The sequence below is a fragment of the Neopsephotus bourkii genome, unplaced genomic scaffold, assembly GCF_033783945.1.
Source record: "Neopsephotus bourkii isolate Nb327-2 ecotype Australia unplaced genomic scaffold, CSIRO-AGI_Nbou_v1 NB_463, whole genome shotgun sequence".
Taxonomy (NCBI): domain Eukaryota; kingdom Metazoa; phylum Chordata; class Aves; order Psittaciformes; family Psittacidae; genus Neopsephotus; species Neopsephotus bourkii.
The window spans coordinates 164,775-187,743 of NW_026900965.1; the positions used below are offsets into that span (position 1 = coordinate 164,775).

Here is a 22,969-nt window from a genome sequence, read left to right on the forward strand (position 1 = left end):
AAGTGTCAGAGGAGCAGGAACTTTGAATAAGGAGAGCCAGTGTGGAAGGAAAGCCTCTGCCAGAACCAAGACAGTAACCCCCAGGAAAAGACAAGCACAACAGGCCCCAGGCATCATCCTACTCAGTAGGCAATTCCCTGCCAGGGTGGGAGCTCTGAGCAGCTCAGGCTCTTGGAGCTTTATTGCTGCCTGTAAGGACTTCGAGACTGTTTCTATGGGCACAGATGGCAAACAAACTGAGGCCCACTCCCCAAGATGTTTGTTTGCACTGGGGTTTCTTGGGATGGCACAAAGCCCTCTGGACTCCAGCAGTATCACAGACAGTACTGGACCTACACACTCTCAGGGCACTGAGGCTGGGAGTTCAGGATGGTCAGTGGGCAAAGACACAAACATGTCATTAATCTAGCATGCTTTGAAAATGCACTTAAACCAATCCTTCTTCCCCTATCCATTTTCCTCCTCCTTCCCTCTTCCCTCTTCCTTTCTCTTCCCTTCTCTTCCCTTCCTTTCCTCTTCCCCTCCATGCAATCCACTGCTATGCTTTCCTTTGCTGAACAATTAAATGGTATTTTATGAGATACAGAGGCATTCCCTGAAACCTTCCAGCATATGGTGCAGCAAGGAGCAAATAGAATTATTTTGGCTTGGGGCTTTCTTGTTTAGTTACTGCTGACTGAAATGGGAGTACCCAAAATGTCCATGAGGTGGCAACAAGAGAACATCTATGGAGTTTTCAGTTTCTTCTAGCTGAGATGTTCACATTCAAGATGCTCTTTCACCAGCTGCTCATCCTGACAAATGGAACCTTCCCTTCCAAAACAGAGAGCAACCTTAATTCATACGTTCTGAGGCTTGCTAAGCCTGCACAGAAAAAAGGCAGAAATGTAGAAGAAATAGCAGGTGTGGGTCGTTCAGATGGTGTCCTGTTTTCAGCTGGGATAGTTGTTTTTCTTCTTAGTAGCTGATACAGCGCTGTTTTGGATTTAGTCTGAGACTAACACTGGTAACGTTCTGATGGTTTAGTTGTTGCTCAGTAGCACTTACCCTTATCAAGGACTTTTCAATCTCATGCTTGGCCAGTGAGGAGGGACACAAGAAACCAGGAAGGAGCAGAGACAGGACACCTGACTCCAACTAGCCATAGGGGTATTCCATCCCACCGCACATAATGCTCAGGATGGAAACTGGGGGAGTTGCCAGGAGGGACCGATTGCTGCTCTGGTAGGACTGGGTGTCAGCTGGTAAGTGGTGAGAAACTGTATTGTGCATAACTTTGGTTTATTGTTTTTTCCTTTCCCTCTTTAGTTTTATATTCTCTTCCCTTGTAATTTCCCTTATCATTATTATTATTAGTAGTATTATTCATAGATTCATAGAATAGTTAGGGCTAGAAAAGACCTTAAGATCATCAAGTTCCAACCCCCCTGCCACGAGCAGGGACACCTCACACTAAACCATGTCACCCAAGGCTCTGTCCAACCTGGACTTGAACACTGCCAGGGATGGAGCATTCACAACATCCTTGGGCAACCCATTCCAGTGCCTCACCACCCTCACAGTAAAGAACTTCTTCCTTATATCTAATCTAAACTTCCTCTTTTTAAGTTTTAACCCATTACCCCTCATCCTACCACTACAGTCCCTAATGAAGAGTCCCTCCCCAGCATCCTTATAAGCCCCCTTCAGATACTGAAAGGCTGTTATGAGGTCTCCACACAGCCTTCTCTTCTCCAGGCTGAACAGCCCCAACTTTCTCAGTCTGTCTTCATACGGGAGGTAGTCCAGACCCGTGATCATCCTCGTGGCCCTCTTCTGGATTTGTTCCAACAGTTCCATGTCCTTTTTATTATTATATTGTAGTTTATTTTAGTTATTAACTGTTCTAATCTCAATCTGCAGATTTTACATTCTTCTGATTCTCCTCCCCATCCTGCCCAGGGAGGGGGGGGAAGGAGTAGGGTGAGCGAGCAGATTCTTGGTAGTTACTTACCAGCTGGGTTTAAACCACCACAGATTGAAAAAGACTTTCCCTCCCTTCTGCGGAGGGAGACAGGCATGCTTAGCAAGGGAAATAATTCTCTTGGTTTAGCTGTGCATATAGCAGTACCCCAGCCTAATGCATGGAGAATGCCAAAATAGATGAAAGCAGAGTTTATATGTTTTCCAATACAGTTGTGCTGACCAGTAAAATTACTTATGTTAAGGAATGGACTAGTCAGTTACTCTTGCTCACAAAATCACAAAATCAATTGCTGACAGGACAAAGCCATCCCCACACCAAGCCATTGCAGGCTGCACAAGCACTGGTGGCATTTTTCAGAAGGACTGTAGTCAAGAAGTATGAGGTATTCCTGTGCACACAGGAAGAGCAAGAGGGGACATGCAGAAAGTTATACCAGAGCACACCGAAGCGCACTGTGAATGAGGGACCTTCTGAAGGGGTTGGGCCTGTTCATCCTGAAGACAAGGTGAGGGGGCACCTGATTGATAGCAGTTTTCTGCTGTGTGAGGGTGGCTTTTTGGCTTGCCAAGGCTGCTCTCAGTCAGAAAGACCTCAGGAGTGCAGGATCAGGGAATGACCTGACCCTCTGTGTGGGCCGGAAATGTCTGACCCACATATCAACCTGCTGGGCTCCTGTTAATCTGCAAAGTAAGAAGTGCAATGTCCAAGCCACTCCTTCTTGTCAAAGCCAGAGTACCTCAGGAGGATCTTTCCAGCTTCTGGGGAAAACAGTCACCCCACTGGTCCCATCTGCAAAACCAGAACCTGTAAAAGGTTGAGAAGGAGGCAGGCAAGTGTCTGGAAATGGAAGATTCAGCCCAGTGGTGTTTGTAGCATCTTTGAGATTTATTGCTGTCTGTAATCCGTATGTGCACAGCATGCCCCGTGGAACTCCTCTGAGAGGGGCTGGCAGTGGGAAGGGTCTTAGGGGGAGCCAGGGCCCTGAGTACGCAAACAGCAGCGTAGCCATACAGGGACACCTGCTGAACGCGTCAGGGAACTGCATCATGGTGGTGGGATGCTGCCTCTGGAGTGAGGGTTTAAAAAGGCAATTAGCAGAGGATGGTTTCGATCCATCGACCTCTGGGTTATGGGCCCAGCACGCTTCCGCTGCGCCACTCTGCTCCCTCCCCAACGTGTGTCCAGACCTCCCATAGCCCAGCCTGATGTTCCCTGGCACTGCCAGCACCAGTGCTTGTTTTCATGTCTCTTTCCTTTCCTCCTACGTGTGCCTTTACATGGGTAGGAAAACGTCTCTCTGGAAAGCTCAGTAACAGTGGGACTGGAGTGGGGTATCTCAGGGGCTTGCTCCTTGCCTCTCTCCATGCTTCCATGCTGCCCATAAATCTGGATGGGGACTTTTACCACACAAGCTGGCTCTACAGGCACTGAAGGCAACCCTGGAGTAAGGTGGCAGCCTTGTGGCTTTGCAGGGCAGAGGGAAGCTGCTCTCCAGTGAGCTCATGGGGGCTGCAACCCTGCCTCAAACTCCAGCTCCCAGGGGCCTACCCATCAGGACTCTACCCAGCATTAATTTCAGTTCCCTCCTAGCTGCAGAGGTAGACAAGGATGTTTAGCAAGGGAAATAATTCTCCTGATTTATCTGTGCATATAGCAGTACTGCAGCCTAATGCATGGAGAACCCCGAAATAGATGAAAGCAGAGTTTATACGTTTACAATACCATTGTGCTGACCAACAAAATGACTCATGTTAAGGGATGGGCTAGTCAGTTACTATTGCTCAGAAAATCACTATGTGCTTGTTCCATTGTAATGGTTGGGAGCCTAGCTAGGAGTTGATTCCCTCTCATGACTGAGAACCATGGCAAAGGATGTTGTTTGCCACAGTGTATTTGGCAGAGTATATATGTTTATGTTCATTGTGACTGTTTGTCAGAAACAGTCATGAAAACAGAGGCGTGCAGCTGTTCTATGACCTTCATACTTGGCCACACTGGGGCATCTCAGTGTGTACAATGGTGAGATTGGGAGAAATGACACAGTCCCATGAGTAAACAATTACAGATCTGGCATAAAGATAGTTGTTTTGTTTTCTCTCCTGTGGCCATATAGGTGGATGCACTGCATGGGAATTTTCCCAGTTACCTGAGACTCCTGGCATTGGCTGCAACAGGGCTTCCCAGCTGGAAGTGTGGGCCTAGATGATGATTCAGTGGTAATTGGTGATGTATTTCTTCTTAATCTCTGTTCTCTCTATGCAGTAATGATTTTATGCATTAATAACTTTCTTCAGTACTTTACTTATATACCCATATCTCTGATTCACTTTATTGTACTTATTCACTATATATAGAGAGATATTTACCTAATTCACATTAGTGTGCTTGCTTTAGTGTGCTTATTGGCTTTAGTGTACTTGTTTATTAAACTCTGCATATTATACAGCTAGTGTGTGGTCACTTTGTGCTGTACCCTGTCTGTCAGCAGAACATCCATGAAGTTGTTTTAGACTGTCACAGTTTAAGCTGAACCCAGGACAGACCCTGAGGGACAATCTGTTAGTCCAGTCAGTGTTTATTCCTCTAAGCAAGTTCCATAGCAGTTAGCACCTTGCCTTCCATGAAAGGGCCTTGCTGAAAGCTGAGGGCTACCCTTCCCACCATACAGGGTGCCAGGGAGTCAGAGAAACCCTAATCCCTGATCTACATGCTTTGAGTGGTACCTGTCCTGACAACACTGCTGGGGGTGGAGGTGGCAGATCCAGGGCAGTGCTGGATTATCTGCTCTGGGTGGTGCCCAGTTTTAAGTGTGCTGGTCTGGGTGGTGCCCTCTTTTAAATGCTGCAAATCATCCCATGAATGCTCTGGGAAGCCTGAGCTGGTGCAGTGACTTAACTGAGCCTCTTCCCCTCACCTGACTACCTTGCCAATCCTGGCAGCAGGATTTCTCATTCATCCCGTAAATCTGGGGTGTGGGAAGGAGCCAGTACAAGTGTTGTGAGCAATGGGGTTTTACTAGCTCCTGGGAACCAAGAACCTGTGGACCTCCCATGGCTGCAGTGTGGTCATTTTGAGGGGAGCCAAAAGGGGAACTAACTGTACCTTGCAGGATTCGAACCTGAACAGGGAAACCCCAATGGATTTCTAGTCCATCACCTTCACCACTCAGCCACAGCTACCTGCTGCAACCCTCTCTGCACTGCTTATCACAGGCCTTGTGCAACGACACCTTGCTCCCAGGGAATTTCTGGGCAATGCCATGTTTCAAGATTTGTAGCAGGACCCTCACTAAGCATGATGGGCACCTGGTGCCAGGCTTACAGAGGCCTTGAGAGGCGCAACCCTGGGGCCTACAGCTGCAGCTCCAGCACTTTGTCCTCAGCTGAGCACCTGGAATTCCCTGTCATGATGGGATGGTGTCACTCCCCAGGTAACATCTCTATTGCTTCCAGGAAAAAAGACAAAACAACTTTGTGGAGAAAACCAGGGCTGGCAGTAGTTGTGTGGTTGGGTATTACCCCACTTTGCTTTTCAAATTTGTCTGAGGTTAGATGCAGGTTAGATGCTGACCTCCCAGCAGCACCTGCAGCCTCTCTGGGACACATGGTGGTGTCAACCCTTCAACACAGATCACAACTGCCATGCAGGTTCTTGGTGCATAAGGAGAATGATTTGTGCTTTTGCTCTCAAGAAACCAAGAAGAAATGGACAGAGCTGGAGCAGTCATCAAGGACCATAGAGCTGAGATGGGGCAGGGCCAGTGCTCAGGAAAGGTGCAGAGGTGTGGTAGTCACAGGGCAGGAAGAAGGGGTGCTGATGTAGTCTCAGGGATGAGAGCACAGGAAAAGAAGGAAAATCAGAGTGCATGGCACAACTGACCCAACAGCAAAAGCAAGGCTGTCAAGGTGTAACCATGCTGAAGAAACCCCCGAAGGGGCCAAAACCTTGCACAAGGTCCCACTGAGATTTGAACTCAGATCGCTGGATTCAGAGTCCAGAGTGCTCACCATTACACCATGGGACCTCTAGGCACATGCTGGATAGGTCTTTCTCCTGCAGCCACCCTCGCTGAGACATATGCTCCTGGCTCAGCCTGCCAGTCTCTGTCTCCCTGGCCATCAGTCACGAAGGGAAGCTTTCCTTCTGGTACACTGGGTACTCTCCACTCACACGAGTGAGTGAGGAGGGAATGCCTTTCGAGGGAATGCCTTTCAAGGGAATGGCACAGCTCCAGCTCCAGGGCTCCAGTGGCCAGGCTGGTAGCCTCTGAGAATCTTGCTTTTGCCTAACAAGTCTGCTTACGATGTTTCCAGCTTAACAACTTCACAGTATGTTTATGGCCCAGTAATCAGTGGTTCAATGCCTCCACTTGTGGTCTCTGCTGCTACATACCTTCAACCCCACATGCTGAACAGCTTGTCAATCTGTCAACATAAGTTATTGCCTTTCCTGTTTCTCACCTTGTAGCTCATATTAAGTAATAAGGACCAGATGTTCTTACTCTTGGTTGCAGTTCTAGCCAAGCTTCTGACATTGCCAAACAAGGTGACAAAGTGGATGAGGTTCAGTAGAGGAAAAATATCTCAGGAGGACCCAAAGCAGCTTGTTATGGGTTGCACAAGCTAGACTTTGAGGCTAGTGAGATGGCCCATGGTCAGAAACTGAAAAGGCAGTTTCTGACTGGCTACAGAAACAGAAATGATGAGCCTGAGGGTGCCTAAGCATGTCAACATGGGTCCAGAGAAGCTGTGAAATGGCTGTCCTCAAGATATTTTATGACCCTAAATGAAAGAGCACTGATCAGCCCATGTGAGCCTGCTTGAACCAGCAGCATGCACTCCCTGAAACGTATTCCTATCAGTAGGCTTGTTAGAGGGTAAAGTGGAAGCAAGGGGAGCCAGCCCACCTCAGCCAGCTTCCTCCTGGCACTACTGGAGAAGGAACACTGGCTCCCGGAGCACCCTTGCCCTGCTTCCACAAAGGGCTGAAGACAGGAGACTTCAGCTCCTACAGGCACTTCAAGACTACACAATACCCAGCACATGGGTAGCATCCTGCAAGGCCAAGGCATGGGAACAAACAAGCAAATTACGGTTCTGTATGTGCCAGCATCCTTTTAAGCAGCTCTGAGCACAAAGCCTACCTTTCCCATGACTTCCACCATTCCCTCCAGAGCCTCAGGATATGGCAAGTGGAACATTTGACCTGCAGTGCTGCCTCATCATTGGTTCCTGGATCATCAAGGGTGCTTCCTCCTTCCCTGCTTGGGGCTGGGAATAGCTCCCTAGGCAACCCTGCAACTTTGGCATAGGCTCAGCGAAACTGATGAGGGGGTGTAATCAAGTGAAGGCCCTGCATCCAGGCTCTCTTATACTCCCTGCAGGAGCGGGAACATGAAGGCACCGTGTAGTGATAAACTGCACAGAAACTGCCAAACAAGGAAGTTAGATTTGTATTTTAAAAGCAAAGTGAGAATATTTTACACCCATCAGTAACAAAGTGTGTATGATTAGAGTCACTCAAGCTCCATAGGCATAGAGCTGAAAAATTGAAACTTGTGTTACTGTGGAGAAGCCTGGACAGAGCCAAGGGCCTCCTGCAAGGTCAGGAACAACACTACAATCACTACAAAGTATTGACAGTCGGAGAGGAGGCTTTGCCCTTGTGTAGGTGGATTAAGAAACAGGGCTAATGAATCTCTAATCAGGAAAGATGATCCTTGAAGCCTAGTACAGCACATGGACATCGTCAACATATGGCTTCCTGTGTCAACAAAACATGACTAGGGTGTTCTTTTGCTGAAAATGACGTAACATCATGTAAATTACCTGACCACTCCTTATACGGTGGGAGGGTAACGGGGAGTTACTAACCTGAGTCAAATTGTATAAATATGTGAAATTAGGAAAGGGAAAAGAGGGAAGACTCCACTGTAACTTCTAGGATCAGCCAACAGGATGAACCTGTCTTTTCATCCATACAGATGCCCACTGGGTAAGAAATTTAACTTGTGCACACTAAATGACTAGCTCACACCAGCTATTAATAGTGATTATAGTCTGGTTGTGTATTGCTTCAAGCTTGTGTTTGCAGACAGTATCTTATCACTGGCAATGTCTGAACCTTATCCTGTCGCAAACTTTTATTTCGTATAATTCAAGACTTTGGCTGAAGTCAGTTTGGTGTAAGTCCCTGGAGACCTGAATATTTGAAATAAGAGATTTGACTCAGCGATGCTCTCAGTACAGGTCCCTAAATAGGTTATACGAATTGCCCTCCAGTTTGGTGGGCTGTTCAGTAGAGACCCCGTAACAGTACGCAGGTAGGCTAGTCAGGCAAAGGGGTCTCGTCCTTCCTGGAACACTGGCAGGATGGTCAAATATAAAGGGTTCAAGGAAACCTCCCTTGTAATGTGACAGTGTTGGCATGAGGGCAAAATTTGGACAAGAAGGTGCACAATACTTTAGACATAAACTGTTGACCAAGTCTGAGACTAGGATTGGATCCAGCCACACTCAGCCCCTCTAATATCTGAGGATAAGCTGGAAAGCAAGTCCTTTCTGAATCTCATGACTAAACAGGAAAGTCTTGCTAATACATCTTGTCCTAAGGCAAACACTAACTCAGTGACAACTGTGTAGCTGAAACTGGCTGTCCCCCACAGGATATATGGGGCAGCTCCTTACCTCATCTGACAGAGGCTCCACTGCAGTACCCACTAAACAAAAGTTTGCCATATATAGAGATTGGGGATGCCGTAGGGCATAGCACTAAGGTAACACTGTCGGAGTCTGTCCCAGTCAGAGTCATATTCACACTCCCCAGTATCAACATGGGGTTGCATGGCGTGCCCTTTAGTTGCATTAAAAAGACACAGAAACCATATCGGGTTTCTTCTCAGGCACTGGGTAAGTCCATGCATTGTATACTTGTCTAGTATTAGTTCAGCAATCAGTGAGTAAAAAGGCTGCAATGCTAGGGTAATATTATCTATCTTAATGTATACTGTGTGGATCATTTCTAGCACAGGTTTCTTGGTCTATGTAACTTGATCTAATATGAGCATCTGCCATATGGCATCAGGCCATGGTGCATGCCTGTAAGCAATCTGTTTTGCAGGACTCTACTCATTACCTATTCCTGAGCTAAAATCAGCCTTGTGCTGCTTCTGGTTTTTGCTGGGGATGACTGTTTTTGCCAGGACTGATGAATGATGAAGTACATCTAACCAGGGCATACCTTCCCCAGCATACATAAGGGGCACCATGTCCATGGTGCTACCATTAGCTGGAGTAAGAAGCCTTCATCAACAATCTCCCCCCTGATTTGGTGGCCTGTAGTAGATGCCAACAAGGTTTCCTGTGTTGCTTCAGACTCTGATTCTTACCCATAAACTTTCAACCTGCTTGTAGCTATTGTCAGAGACAACTCTTCAACCTTTGACCATTTCCTAATGTAGAGGGCAACCCCTCCACACTTCCTTCCTCCCTTGCCTATCCCTCCTGAATGGCCTCTAGGCATCAATTGCCACACTGCAGTCATGGAATCCATCCCACCAAGTTTCAATAATGGCCACCAGGTCATAGCTTTAGAGCTTCACGATGGCTTCCAACTCCTGTTTATTGCCCATGCTGCATGCACTGGTGTAGAGGCACTTCATCTGGGCTGTTGGTCTCATCACCTTTTTAAAAGAACACCTCTGAATTCCTTTTAAGTGTTTCACTGGTGTTTCTCTGTTGGTTCCTACTACCTCAGATGCCCCTTCCTCATAGAATAGCTAGGGTTGGAGAGGACCTTAAGATCATCTAGTTCCAACCCCCCTGGCACAGGCAGGGACACCTCACCCAAGGCTCTGTCCAACCTGGCCTTGTGTGCTTCAGTATGACCAACATTTCTCACAGCCACTGACTGAGTGTCACCACTAGCATTCTGGCGTCTTGTCCCACAGCTTGTCACAGGTGAGCTTCATATTGTCCCCTTCCCACATCATATCTACCTTAAAGCTCTGTCAATGAGCCCTGAAAGCTCACGAGTAAAGGCTCTCTTCCCCCTTTGAGAAAGGTGAATCCCATTCAAAGCCAGAAAACCTGGTGCCATATAGGTCATCCCATTACCAAAAAAAACCCAAAACTGTATCAGCGACACCAGCCACAGAGCCATGTGTTAATGGACTGGGTCTGTCTATTTCTTCAAATGTTGCTGCCCACAACTGGAAGGAGAAAGGAGAAAACAACCTGTACCCTGTATCCCCTTACTAGCCATCCCAAGGCCCTGAAGTCTCTTTTGATTGTCCTTGGACTATGGGTTGCAGGTTCATCACCCACATGGAAGACCAGTAATGAGTCCCACGGCTGTACCAGGCTAGGAAGTTTCCTTGAAATGTCCTTAACCTGGGCCCCAGGGAGTCATCAGTCTTCCTTATAAGGAGAGTCTGCCTGGTATATTGGGTCCTCTGCTCCTCTCTGAAGAGTTACCTATATCTACAACCCAAACTTTTTTTCCCTGTGGAGGTGGTTGGAAAATTGGTGGGTATGCTTTTCTGACTCTACTTCAGCTACAGGCAGATCTTCATCTTCCTCATCTATTGACTGGCCTTCCACATCCAGAGCCTCATACATGTTGTACAGAGGCACCTGGGAGGGCGAGGTGGGCAAGAAGGGCTTTCAGCTGCCACTGCAAATGTAGACTTGTTTCCATTCACTCCTTTCCTTTCAAAGGGCATGGCTTACCAAAAGCCATTGTGGGCAAATCAGGCTTGACTTTGACGAGGAGAAAAAAGAAGATTTTGCTAATTAAGAGAGTTTCACATACTGAAAAACAAAAAGACAAACATAAAACAGAGCCTTTCCTCCCCTGCGTCCCAGGATCAGGTTTGCTTCTTCACACCACATTTATTCAGCTACCAAATTGCATTTCATCTTCCCTCTTGTCATAGTTTAAGCCCAACTAGTAACACAGAACCACGCAGCTGCTCGCTCACTCTTCCCCCTTCTTTCCCTCCACTCCCAGAGGGATGCGGAGGAGAACAGAAAGAATGTAACCCCCATGGGTTCAGATAGGAACAGTCCAGTAACTAAGGTATAATACAAAACTACTACTCCAACCATCAATAATAATAATGATAAGGGAAATAACAAGGGGAGAGAATATGAAACTAAAAGGGCAAAAGGAAAAGAAAACAGTAAACACCAGTGATGCCCAATACAATTGCTCACAATTGCACTGACTAATATCCAGCCTGACGCGAGCAGAGATCTGGGTCTTCTGGGTAGTTTCCCCCGGTTTATATACTGGGCATGACATGCTGTGGTACGGAATAACCATCTGGCTACTTTGGATCAGGTGTTCTGTCTCTGTTTCCTCCCAGCTTCCCACGCCCCTGCTCACTGGCAGAGCATGGGACTGAAAAGTCCTTGATGGGAGTAAACATTACTTAGCAACAGCTAAAAACATTGGTCTGTTATCAGCATTGTTCTCAGACTGAAGTTGAAAACAGCACTGTACCAAATACTAGGAAGGAGAAAAAGAACTGTTACAGCTAAACCCAGGAAACCTCTGCTCTTTCCCACTCTTTTTGCTCCATCCAGCCCTCTTTGCCTAGTGTTTTCTGCCCTTTCTGGAATATGTTTTCACAGAGATAGAATAGACTTTGCTAATGACTCTGCAATGTGTTGTGGTGGGCTCACTGTGTAGCTGGAACTGGTTGTGTCCCACACAGGGCAGCCCCTTACCCCGTCTGGCAAAGGCGATACAGCATGCCCCCTCCATTTTCTTGCAGCTGCAATTTTCTTATTAAACACCAGAGCTAAGGTGTTTTCATTCTGCTCTGTGACTATCTGACAGCTGTTTCTTGACGCCGTCATACCCACCTGCTCTCAGGCAGACCTATTGCCAGCACCTATAATAAATACTCGGAGCAATGCAGAGATATTCTGGCTGCCCCAGCCAATGAGCCAGCTTCATTTGGAGCTCGGCTCAGATGCCTCTATACAAATGCCTGTAGCACGGGGAACAAACAAGAGGAATTAGAGATGTGTGCTTGTCTACGGGAGTATGATGTAATAGGCATTACAGAAACATGGTGGGATGGCTCCTATGACTGGAGTGTTGGAATGGAAGGTTACAGGCTCTTCAGAAAAGACAGGCCTGGCAGGCGGGGAGGGGGAGTTGCCCTTTATGTTAGGGATAGGCTGGAGAGTATGGAACTGTCTGGGGACAGGTGAGCAGTTAACAGAGAGTTTGTGGATTGGGGCTAAAGGGAAAACAGTGATGGGAGAAATTACTGTGGGGATCTGTTATAGACCACCTGATCAAGAGGAATCTGTGGATGAAGCACTCTACAGACAAATAGGAACAGCCTCACGCTCACAGGCCCTCGTTCTCATGGGTGACTTCAACCACCCTGACATCTGTTGGAATGATGGTACAGCCCGGCACAAGCAATCCAGGAGGTTCCTCGATTGTGTGGAAGACAACTTCCTTCTGCAAGTAATAGAGGAACGAACAAGGAGAAGTGCCTTGTGCTCACCAACAGGGAAGGAAGGGCTCGTTGGAAATGTGGCACTGCAGGGCAGCCTTGGATGCAGCAACCACGAGATGGTCGAATTTGAGATCCTTAGGGCAGTGAGAAGAGCATGCAGCAAGCTCACTGCCCTAGACTTCAAAAGAGCAGACTTTGGCCTCTTCAGGAACCTGCTTAGTAAGGTTCCATGGGATATAGCCCTAGAGGGCAGGGGGGCTCAGGACTCTTGGTTGGTCTTCAAGGATCACCTGCTACAAGCTCAGGAGTGTTGCATCCCAACTAGAAGGAAGTGCAGCAGGAGGGCCAGGAGACCTCCTTGGATGGATAAGGAGCTCCTGAGGAAAATTTAAATTAAAGAGGAGTTTTATAGAAAGTGGAAGCAAGGACAGGCGGCCTGGGAAGAGTACAGGGTTATTGTCCGGGAAGCTAGGGACCAGGTTAGGAAAGCTAAGGCCCAGTTAGAATTAAACTTGGCAAGGGATATTAAGGATAACAGGAAGGGATTCTACAGGTACATAGCAAATAAAAAACAGATTAGGGAGAACGTAGGCCCCCTCAGGAAGCTCTCGGGTGAACTAGCTACACAGGATTTGGAGAAGGCTGAGGTTCTGAATGACTTCTTTGCCTCGGTCTTCTCTAGCAAAGGCTCTGACCGCACCACCCAAGTCTTGGAAGGCAGACGCAGGGACTGTGAGAATGAAGACCTTGGGCCCACTGTAGGAGAGGAATTGGTTCGAGACCATCTTAAAAATCTGAACGTGCACAAGTCCATGGGTCCTGATGAAATCCATCTGCGGGTCCTGAAGGAGCTGGCAAATGAAGTTGCTAAGCCGCTGGCCATCATATTTGAAAAATCATGGCAGTCAGGTGAAGTTCCTGACGACTGGAAAAAGGGAAATATAACCCCCATTTTCAAGAAGGGGAAAATGGATGACCAGGGCAATTACAGACCAGTCAGTCTCACCTCTGTGCCTGGCAAAATCTTTGAACAGACTCTCCTGGAAGGCATGCTAAGGCACATGAAAAACAACAAGGTGCTTGGTGACAGCCAGCATGGCTTCACTAAGGTGAAATCCTGCCTGACCAATTTGGTGGCCTTCCCTGATGGGGCTACAGAACTGATGGACAGCGGTAAAGCAGTTGATGTCATCTACCTGGACTTGTGCAAAGCATTTGACACTGTCCCACACGACATCCTCGTCTCTAAATTGGAGAGACATCAATTTGATGAATGGACCACTCGGTGGATAAAGAACTGGCTGGAGGGATGCGCACAAAGAGTTGTGGTCAATGGCTCAATGTCCAGCTGGAGACCAGTAACGAGGTGTCCCTCAGGGATCGGTGTTGGGACTGGTCTTGTTTAACATCTTCGTTGCTGACATGGACAGTGGGACTGAGTGCGCCCTCAGCAAGTTTGCCGATGACACCAAACTGTGTGGTTCAGTTGATCCGCTGGAGGGAAGGAATGCCATCCAGAGGGACCTCGACACACCTGTGAGGTGGGCTAATGCCAACCTCATGAAGTTTAACCATGTCAAGTGCAAGGTCCTGTACCTGGGTTGGAGCAATCCCAGGCACAGCTACAGGCTGGGCAGAGAAGAGATTCAGAGCAGCCCAAGGAGAAGGACTTCGGGGTGCTGGTTGATGAGAAAAGGAACATGAGCCGGCTTCAGTGTGCACTTGCAGCCCAGAAAGCCAACCGTATCCTGGGCTGCGTCAAAAGGAGCGTGACCAGCAGGTCGAAGGAGGTGATCCTGACCCTTTATTCTGCTCTCGTGAGACCTCACCTGGAGTATTGTGTACAGTTCTGGTGTCTTCAACATAAAAAGGACATGGAACTGTTGGAACAAGTTCAGAGGAGGGCCACGAGGATGATCACGGGTCTGGACTACCTCCCGTATGAAGATCGGCTGAGAAAGTTGGGGCTGTTCAGCCTGGAGAAGAGAAGGCTGCATGGAGACCTCATAGCAGCCTTCCAGTATCTGAAGGGGGCCTACAGGGATGCTGGGGAGGGACTCTTCATTAGGGACTGTAGTGATAGAACAAGGGGTAATGGGTTCAAACTTAAACAGGGGAAGTTTAGATTGGATATAAAGAGGAAATTCTTTCCTGTTAGGGTGGTGAGGCACTAGAATGGGCTGCCCAGGGAGGTTGTGAATGCTTCATCCCTGGTAGTGTTCAAGGCCAGGTTGGATGAGGCCTTAGGTAATATGGTTTAGAGTGAGGTGTCCCTGCCCATGGCAGGGGGGTTGGAGCTTGATGATCTTGAGGTCCTTTCCAACCCTAACTATTCTATGATTCTATGATTCTGTATGATGAAAAGACAAACAAACCACTACATGAGCACCGTAAGATAAGATCAAAGGTGGCAGTGATGGCTCATGTCCAAGAATTAAACAGACAAATACTAGGTAGGACAAATTAAGCTTGTGTAAAAAAATATTTGATAGTTAGACAAGGAGGCAAATAAGTATTTGTATAAATGAAGAAAAAGGCAGAACAAAATTTAGTGGGTACTGAGCTAACCAAGTTACGAAGAATGCAAGTGTCTTGCACACACAGACTTTTTTCTTTCAACAAATGAATAATTATAGAAATATTGGGAATATTTGCCAGATTTCAATTTTACAAAAGCATTTTGAGCAACTTAATTAATGGATTAAAATTCAGGAAAAATGTTGATGTTTGCCAGGTTTATATTTTTTTTTTTATTTCCAAACATTTTCTTTCGCAATACATCAATACATGTTTTTAAAATAAAGTACTAATTTTAAGACATTAAGTGTCTATGAACAAGCTAAAACATTTTGCTTCAGGATGAGTGACAGCAACTAACCATAGCCATGTACATACTGTGTTGCTGAGGTTATAGGATGGGGCTGAGTGCAGGTATTAGAAAACAAAGAGGAGACTAAACACTTCTGGAAGACTATTTTGGTGAAAAGAGCCAAACCTTGCCTTCACCCAAGGTTCAAACCTATTATCTATATCCCTGTTACAGACAGCACCTCTGGAAAGTAATTGTTCACCTTTGGACACTGATCTATCTGTTCTGGTATGCAAGACCAATGTCCAGGCCCTCCCTGGTCTGAGGTTCAACCAACTGCACAGGGCATGGGAAAATTCTAGGCAAGACATGAGACACTGCTGGACACAGTGGTTACCAAAAGCTAGTGAGCTGTGTGAGGGGTGGCTGAGGTTCACAGGTGATTAAGGAGGTGTGGTGTGAGAAGTGGCCAGACTTCACAGGTAAGAGATGGGAGTTTGAGGACCTTTCAGGGTATGGAGTAGGCTGACTTGTAACCACACCAAATGATGCCATGTAAATCTGAGGTGATCTGTGTAATAGTTGTAGTAAGAAATACAAAACTTGGGTATAGGTATAACAGAATTAGGACAAAGAAGGAGTATTTTTAGGGGAAAGTTGGGTTCATTTTGGATGGAGACAGGGACAGAAAAAGAGCGGTGAGGCAGGGTGCAGCAAGCCTGGCAAACAGAAAAGGATGGGAACATAACGAGACAGGTCAGGTATAAACATGCTGCTGGTCAGTAACCTTCTCTGGCCAAAACTTGTGCCTGATCTCCAAAATGTGACTCATTGAACTCTGTTCCTAACCCTCTTCTATATTGGTGTTCTGTGTATGCACTGGGTATGTGATTTGCTGGTGAGCTTCAGGCTGGACTAGCCTATGGGTAGGAGAAGACCAGCATCTGGACAGAGCCCCAGTAAGAGATGGTCCAGGGTCTGGGCATGGGTCCTGGATGGTGCCTGTGTTGATCTGTATGAAAGGCTGCATGAGTGCTGTGTATGCGCGCCTATTCTGGAAATATGGGCTTAGCCTCACCTCTGGCTGCATCTGGGAAATGGGCAAAAGCAGTAGTCTTGCCTTCAGTAAACCAGGAGGACAGCTCTCCTTAAAGTTCACTCTATTCATCTTTTCTTAACACAGTCTTCATATGCAATGTCTTCACTTTTGGAGATGTTCATTCCCAGTGACTATAGATGAAACTAATGAAGAGTTGAACAGCTCTGCTGGAAACAACTGATATTATGTATAGTGACCTAGTCAAGTGGTTTCACCAGGCTGGAGCCACTGCAAGAAAGATAGATCAGAGGGATAAAGTTACTAGAGAAAGTGTCGTGGTTTAAACCCAGCCAGACAGCTTGTGCACTCACTCCCAGTGAGTGGTGCCGGGCTGGAAACAGTTGAGGCCCGTGTACCCCCCGAGGGGCTCCCCCCTTCCCTGCTCCCAGCGGGATGGGGAGGAGAATCAAAAGAATGCAACTCCCACGGGTTGAGACAAGAACAGTTCAGCAACCAACGTACAACACAAAACACCTCCACTACCTCCAACGACAACAATGATAACAGAAAATAACAAGGGAAGAGAATACGATACCACCCGCTGAAAAATGAGTCTGACCCATAAGACCCCATGTCCTTCCAGGTAACTCCCAGTTACATCCTGGGCATGATGTGCTGTGGTATGGAATACCTCTTTGGTCAGTTTGGGCCAGGTTTCCTGTCTCTGCTTCCTCCCTGCTTCCCCTCCTCCCTGGTAGTGCATGAGACTCACAAAGTCCTTGGCCAAATCAAAACATCATTGTTATCAACTCTGTTCCCAGGCCGAAAGTCAAAACACAGCACTGCACCAGCTACCAAGAAGGAGAAAAATGACTGCTACTGCAAAACCCAGGACAGAAAGCTACATCCATTGGGTCAACAGATGTCATTGTTACCATTATACTAAAAAGTAATCTAGACATTCCAGTGCTCCCTCTCAGCAAAGCCAAATCATACCTTTGGTAAGTGTTGTAAAGTGGAGAGTTTTATTTAGAGTTAAGTCATGGTTATTAGGCATTGATGCATTACTTCGCAGCTGTCAGAACACAAGACCAGAAAAATTGCAAAGTGCAGCTATCAACAGAAATGGTTATTTCTGCAAGGATCCATGAAACTATGGCCTTGGGCAAGATGGTGGACAAAAGAAGTGTCTAAGGAGTAATTTCAGAATTCTAGTGAATCAAATTAAACCAAAGCCAGAACAGTGGTCAGGATGTTTCTAATCATGGTCATCATACACAAAATTTAAAAACCTAGCAAAAGAGGAATAAACAGTTCAGAAACATGCCCATATTCCAAGGGCAAATCAGTCATTATTGATATTGCTTCTAGTACAAAGGTGTGCAGCAGCAGAAGGCAGAGCACGGCACAGAGCTCCCCTCCACTATTAAAACCTTGCCATATGTAGACAACACAGTGCCCACTGTGAAAGCTATAAGGCATAGCACTGATGTAATAAGGGCAGCATCTAAGCAAGCTGGAATCACATTCACACTGTCCCAGGAAAACGTGGTTATGAGGTTTTCCATCTAGTTGCATTAAAAAGGCTCTTTGGGAGGAATGAGCCTCTGAGTTCTGGCATTCCTGGCATTCCTGAGTCCAGGGCAGCATGTTCACTCAAGTCCACAGCACAGTAGCTCATATTTGCCTGGAGTTCAGGGGTTTCCCCAATTCTTTCACATCATGATGACTCCCAGATGCTCTGGAGACTGATCCAATGTCCCACTGAAGACTGAAATGTATGGAATGGGCCACCCCATCTCTGAGTCAGGAAAAGAGAGGTGAGGTTCTGGCTCCCTGCCCTGAGCCTCTCCTCAAAAGCAGGCCATACAGGTCAATGGCCTCTAGCAAGAAGTTGCTGAGCAAAACAGGTCAATGGGTCTCTTTCAGGGAAGGATGCAGCATCTCTTTGATCATGCTTCTATGCGTAGATTTCCTTCCTTCCCACGAGTTCTTGACATCCCAATGTGAGCCCAGATCTCTTGATGGAAGAAGCCTTAGGGGCTGGTTAAGTCATCAAAGGACATAAGTATGAAGATCCCAAGGAAAAGTTACTTGAAAGAGACCTGTTTAGCAAACTGGTCTGGTATCTCTGGTTTTCAATCTCCCTTTGTTATATGGGCTTGTGGGTGGAAAAAAACAGGCTGTGGCTGATACTGATAAGCTGTAAGCATTGTTCTCGTGGCCATCATTCCTGCCTGCAAAGGGCACCCTCCTTGAGCAGGTACTAGAGCCTCCAGAAGAATGTCTTTCAGTATGCCCCAGGTCTCAGCATCCCTTATCTCTGAGGCCATTTTCCAAGGGATCACACACGGTAGCGCCTTAAACAGCCAGTAGCTTGCCTTTCTACAGTGTAGGGTCCTGACTCTACTTTTTACCTACCCTACACCTCTCAAGGCTAAGAATTCTACCAAGAAATGATTGCTGCTGACCAGGCTACCTCCTGACTTGACCTTTTTGGTAAGTTCTTCTGCACTAGAAAGGAGCAGGTCTAGCAGTATCTCTCCTCTGGTCGAATTCTCCATCACCTCTACTAGGAAGTCTTCCACGACAGACTCCAGTAGTTTCCTAGACTGCTTTTGGTTGGCTGTGTTGCTTTGTCAGCAGACATCTTGGTGATTGAAGTACCTTGTTGGGATCAGGACCTAAGAAGAGGCGATGCTTCCTAAGGCTTTGCCACAGACAGTTTTTACTGCCCACAAGCTCAGGTAACAAAGGGAGATTGAAAATGACAGCAGACCAGTGTGTCAGGCAGCTCTCTTTCAAGCATCTTCTCCATGGGATCTCCACAGTTATGTCCCTTGATGACTAAACCATGCCCTAAGGCATCTTCCAACCAGGGGCCTGGGCTCAACTTGGGAAGTGGGGAACCTGCTGAAAACAAGGAAATCAGCACGTAGGAGGGTGATCAAAGAGATGCCGCATCCTTCCTGAAAGAGACACACACGCTCATTCACCTGTTTGACTCTTTGATGAAACCGGCACCTGAAGCTGTGAGCTCTGGTGTCCCTGACACACCTGAGACCAGGGCATCGTCTCCACCGAAGTCCAAAGCAGCGTGGCTCATGTTGGCCTGCAATTCAGGGGTTTTCCCAACTCTTCCACATCACAAGGACTCCCAGCAGCTGCACGGGGACACTGATCCAATGTCCCTTTGTAATTTGAAATGCATGGAATTGGCCACCCCATTCCTGACCCAGAAAAATGGTCTACGACCTTCTGGGCCCCTGCCCCGCACCTCTCCTCAAAAGCAGGCCATCCAGGCTTCTGGTCTCTGAGATGCCCTTGCTGAGCAAAACAGGTCAATTTGGGTGTGGGTCTCAATCAGGGAAGATCGCGGGTGACTCTTTCATCACAAAACTAGGCCGTGGTAGAGGCTGATGAGCATACGCAAGGTGCTCATGGCCATCACTCCTTCCCGCAGAAATGTTCCTTATGGCGCACAATGGTCCTTCCTTGCTGTTGAGATTTGCCACATCCCCGCAGAGCTGAGTTTCACCTCACGGATGGGTTTGTGCAGTCTTGACCTTCTGATTGAACTTACTCAGAGTCTCCTCTCTGTGTCCCTACAATGACCCGTGAGGAGCATGTCTCTCCAATGTTACCCGTACTGCCTGATAGGAAAGCACTTGAGGTGACCTCATAACTGAATTTGACCGTGACTGATAGCCGCGCTCACCACTAATAAGGCAAAGGATGGAAACACGCTCTAAATATCCCTCTGCACATGCCTGAGACATCTGAGTTGATCAGTGTTCTAGAAGGTGGGGCACAGATGAGTAGTTCTGATATTCAGTGACAGAAAGCGGGAGCACGGTAAATCAGATGAAAGAGGCAAGGGCTTCATCGCCAGCGGGGCCTTGGCAAGCAGCAGCTACTAGGTGTTCAGATGCTTCATGAGCAAGGAATGTTGGTTCCCCCCAGGGCTCTGGAGCACAGCATAAAAGCCTGCTCTACTCCAGGCTCTGCATCTTCCTCTCTTGCTTCCCTTTCCTCTAAGAACAAGGTAAGCCTGAGTCTGCTCTGTCTCTCTCTGTGGGCTGAAGTGCTGTGCTGGTGGCTGCTCAGGCTGATATGGGGCTGCCTCTGCTTGGTCCTGCAAGGGAAACAGTCAAGCCTTGAGACCCCTGTCCTTCTCATGGAGGTGGCTGGGGGGAGCTGGGAAGAGGAGGGTTTTCCAAGCAGAAAGGATCAGGGGGGCTCAGATGCAGGGATGTCTGCCCACCAGAAGTTGCATGTCCATCAGATTGTCTCTAACCAAATGGCCAAGTGCATGCAATGCTCTCTTCAATGCAGTACTGTTTGCTCTGGAGATGGGCTGTGCTCAGCCACTCCACAGGGGCTTTAACCCCAGTGAAATGGGACCTATTACAAAAGGGGCCAGCCTCCCATTTCCAGGCAAGCTGCTGGGCCAGGGAGGACTCTGGATGTTGCAGAGTCACTGCGTGTATTTAAAACAAGATCTGCGCACAGAGAGAGCTGAAGAAGACGAGGACACGCTAATATTGAGGTTTGTGCTCCCTGCCTGCTCTGTGTTTCAGCTTTGCCTCGCTCACCAAGAGATGTCTTGCTTCAGACCATGTCCCCCACGCCCCTGCGGCACCTCTGGCCCAACGCCACTTGCAAGCAGCTGCAGTGAGCCCTGTTTCGCCCGCTGTGCTGACTCAACGGTGTTCATTGAGGCCTCCCCGGTGGTGGTGACCCTGCCGGGCCCCATCCTCACCTCTTTCCCGCAGAGCACAGCCGTGGGATCCTCTCTGTCAGCTGCTGTTGGGACTCTCTCAGCACTGGCGGGGTTCCCATCTCTTCTGGGGGCTCCCTTGGTCTGGGGGGGTCAGGCCTGTGTCTGCCTCCTCCCCGCTAGCTTGAACTGCTGAAGCTGGGGGTTCCATCCCATTCTTGGGAGCCCGGAGTGAGACATCATGCTCCCTGTATGAGCAGGAGCAGCAGGGCCACGGCTTCCAGCTGGGCTGGGTGTCCTCTTCCCACCTGGCAGGAGGGTCCTGTGCCCGCTGCTCCTCCCTGCAGGAAAGGCCTTGCTCTACCTTCCCTGGCTTTGCTTTGCTCTGAGCCCCTGAGAGAAAGGGCTCCTTCTCTTCTGCTTTGCTGAACCTCCTACTGATGTGGGGAGGGTTCTGGAGTCAGGGCCTGCTCTTGGTGGCCTGGGAATACCACCAGCTGGAGCAGAATGGGAAGAGTGAAGCCCTTTCTGTGGACCTTGTCCTTTGGAAACGGGCCATTCTCTGTGCCTCCCCGAACCCTGCAGACGTCTTTCTTGGTCTCTGTTCTGTGCCCCTGCATTTGCTCCTTCTGATTAAAGACTGTGTGCAGCATATCTGGAGAGTCGTGCTGGTTTGTTCTCCTCCTCCCTCACTTAACTACCTGCTGTGGAAGGAGAGATCTGCTGTCTCTCCTGACAGCCAAGCGTGGACTACTGCCCTATTTTGCTGGAACTCCCTGCATTGATCGAGGATCAAAATTAAACAAGTTGGCAAAGAGAAACAGAAAAGCCTCAGAGAAGCTGAGAGAGCAAGAAGCTGTGGACAGAGTTGGAACTCTGGCTACTGCCAGAGGCACTGAAGAGCAAAGATGGGAGAAGGTTGCTCAGGGAGTTTTAGATTCTCCATCTTTGAAGATGCCCAGCATAGAACCAGACAAGGCCAGGAAAAATATCCCCTGCTTGGCCTGGACTTGGACTTCGTGACCTCCACCTCAGGTGCTGAGTTATTTGGTGAGAAACTGCTGGATGCCCCCATGCAGGAACAGCCAACAAGTGCAAGGAAGCACCGAGGGTGCAGGGGCCAATGATCCAGATCAGAGTGCGTTGACACAATTGACCCAACAGCAAAAGCAAGGCTGTCAAGGTGCAAGCATGCTGAGAAAGCCCTGAGGCAGCCAAAACCTTGCACAAGGTCCCACTGAGATTTGAACTCAGATCGCTGGATTCAGAGTCCAGAGTGCTCACCATTACACCATGGGACCTCTAGGCACATGCTGGATAGGTCTCTCCCCTGCAGCCACCCTCGCTGAGACATATGCTCCTGGCTCAGCCTGCCAGTCTCTCCATCTCCCTAGCCATCAGTCATCAAGAGCAGCATTCTTTCAGGGACACTGGCCACTTCTCAATCACAGAAGAGGAAGTGGCACAGCATTTTGTGCAAGCCTCGTAGACCCTCTCCTAAAACACACAGGCTGGTATCCCCCGAGAATCTTCCTTTTGCCTGATGAAACCTGCTTAACATCTTCAACACTCGTACCTCAAAGCGTACGTTCACAGCCCAGTGATCGGTGGTTCGGTGCTTTTATTTGTGGGTTCTGCTGGCGTTTTCCCCCTTCAACCCCGCGTGTTGGACAGCCTCTCAATCTGCCACTCTAAGTCATGGCCTGTCCTGTTTCCCACCTTGTACCTCATACTAAACAGCTTTTGCCCAGATACCCTTACTCTCAGTTGCACTTCTAGCCAAGCTCCTGACCTTGACAAATGAGGCAATCGTGACAGAGGGCAGCGGACGTGGTTCAACTGCAAGACCAGCTAGTAGGAGGACCCAAAGCAGTTTGTTATGTGTTGCACAAGCTGGGCTGCCTTCCTCTGCTGGGGCAGTCTAGGCTGACTTCAAACCCTGTGCTTTCTTTCAG

General features: G+C 48.1%; 3 non-coding genes across 3 annotated transcripts; all 3 read right to left on the reverse strand.

Moving 5' to 3' along the window:
* Positions 1-3,058: 3,058 nt before the first annotated feature.
* TRNAM-CAU (transfer RNA methionine (anticodon CAU)) lies at positions 3,059-3,130 on the reverse strand. The gene has a single exon. It is a non-coding gene; the product is annotated as a tRNA-Met (tRNA).
* Positions 3,131-5,918: 2,788 nt separating this feature from the next.
* TRNAQ-CUG (transfer RNA glutamine (anticodon CUG)) lies at positions 5,919-5,990 on the reverse strand. Its single transcript has one exon. It is a non-coding gene; the product is annotated as a tRNA-Gln (tRNA).
* A 16,253-nt stretch (positions 5,991-22,243) lies between these two features.
* On the reverse strand, positions 22,244-22,315 carry TRNAQ-CUG (transfer RNA glutamine (anticodon CUG)). The gene has a single exon. It is a non-coding gene; the product is annotated as a tRNA-Gln (tRNA).
* Positions 22,316-22,969: the final 654 nt, after the last annotated feature.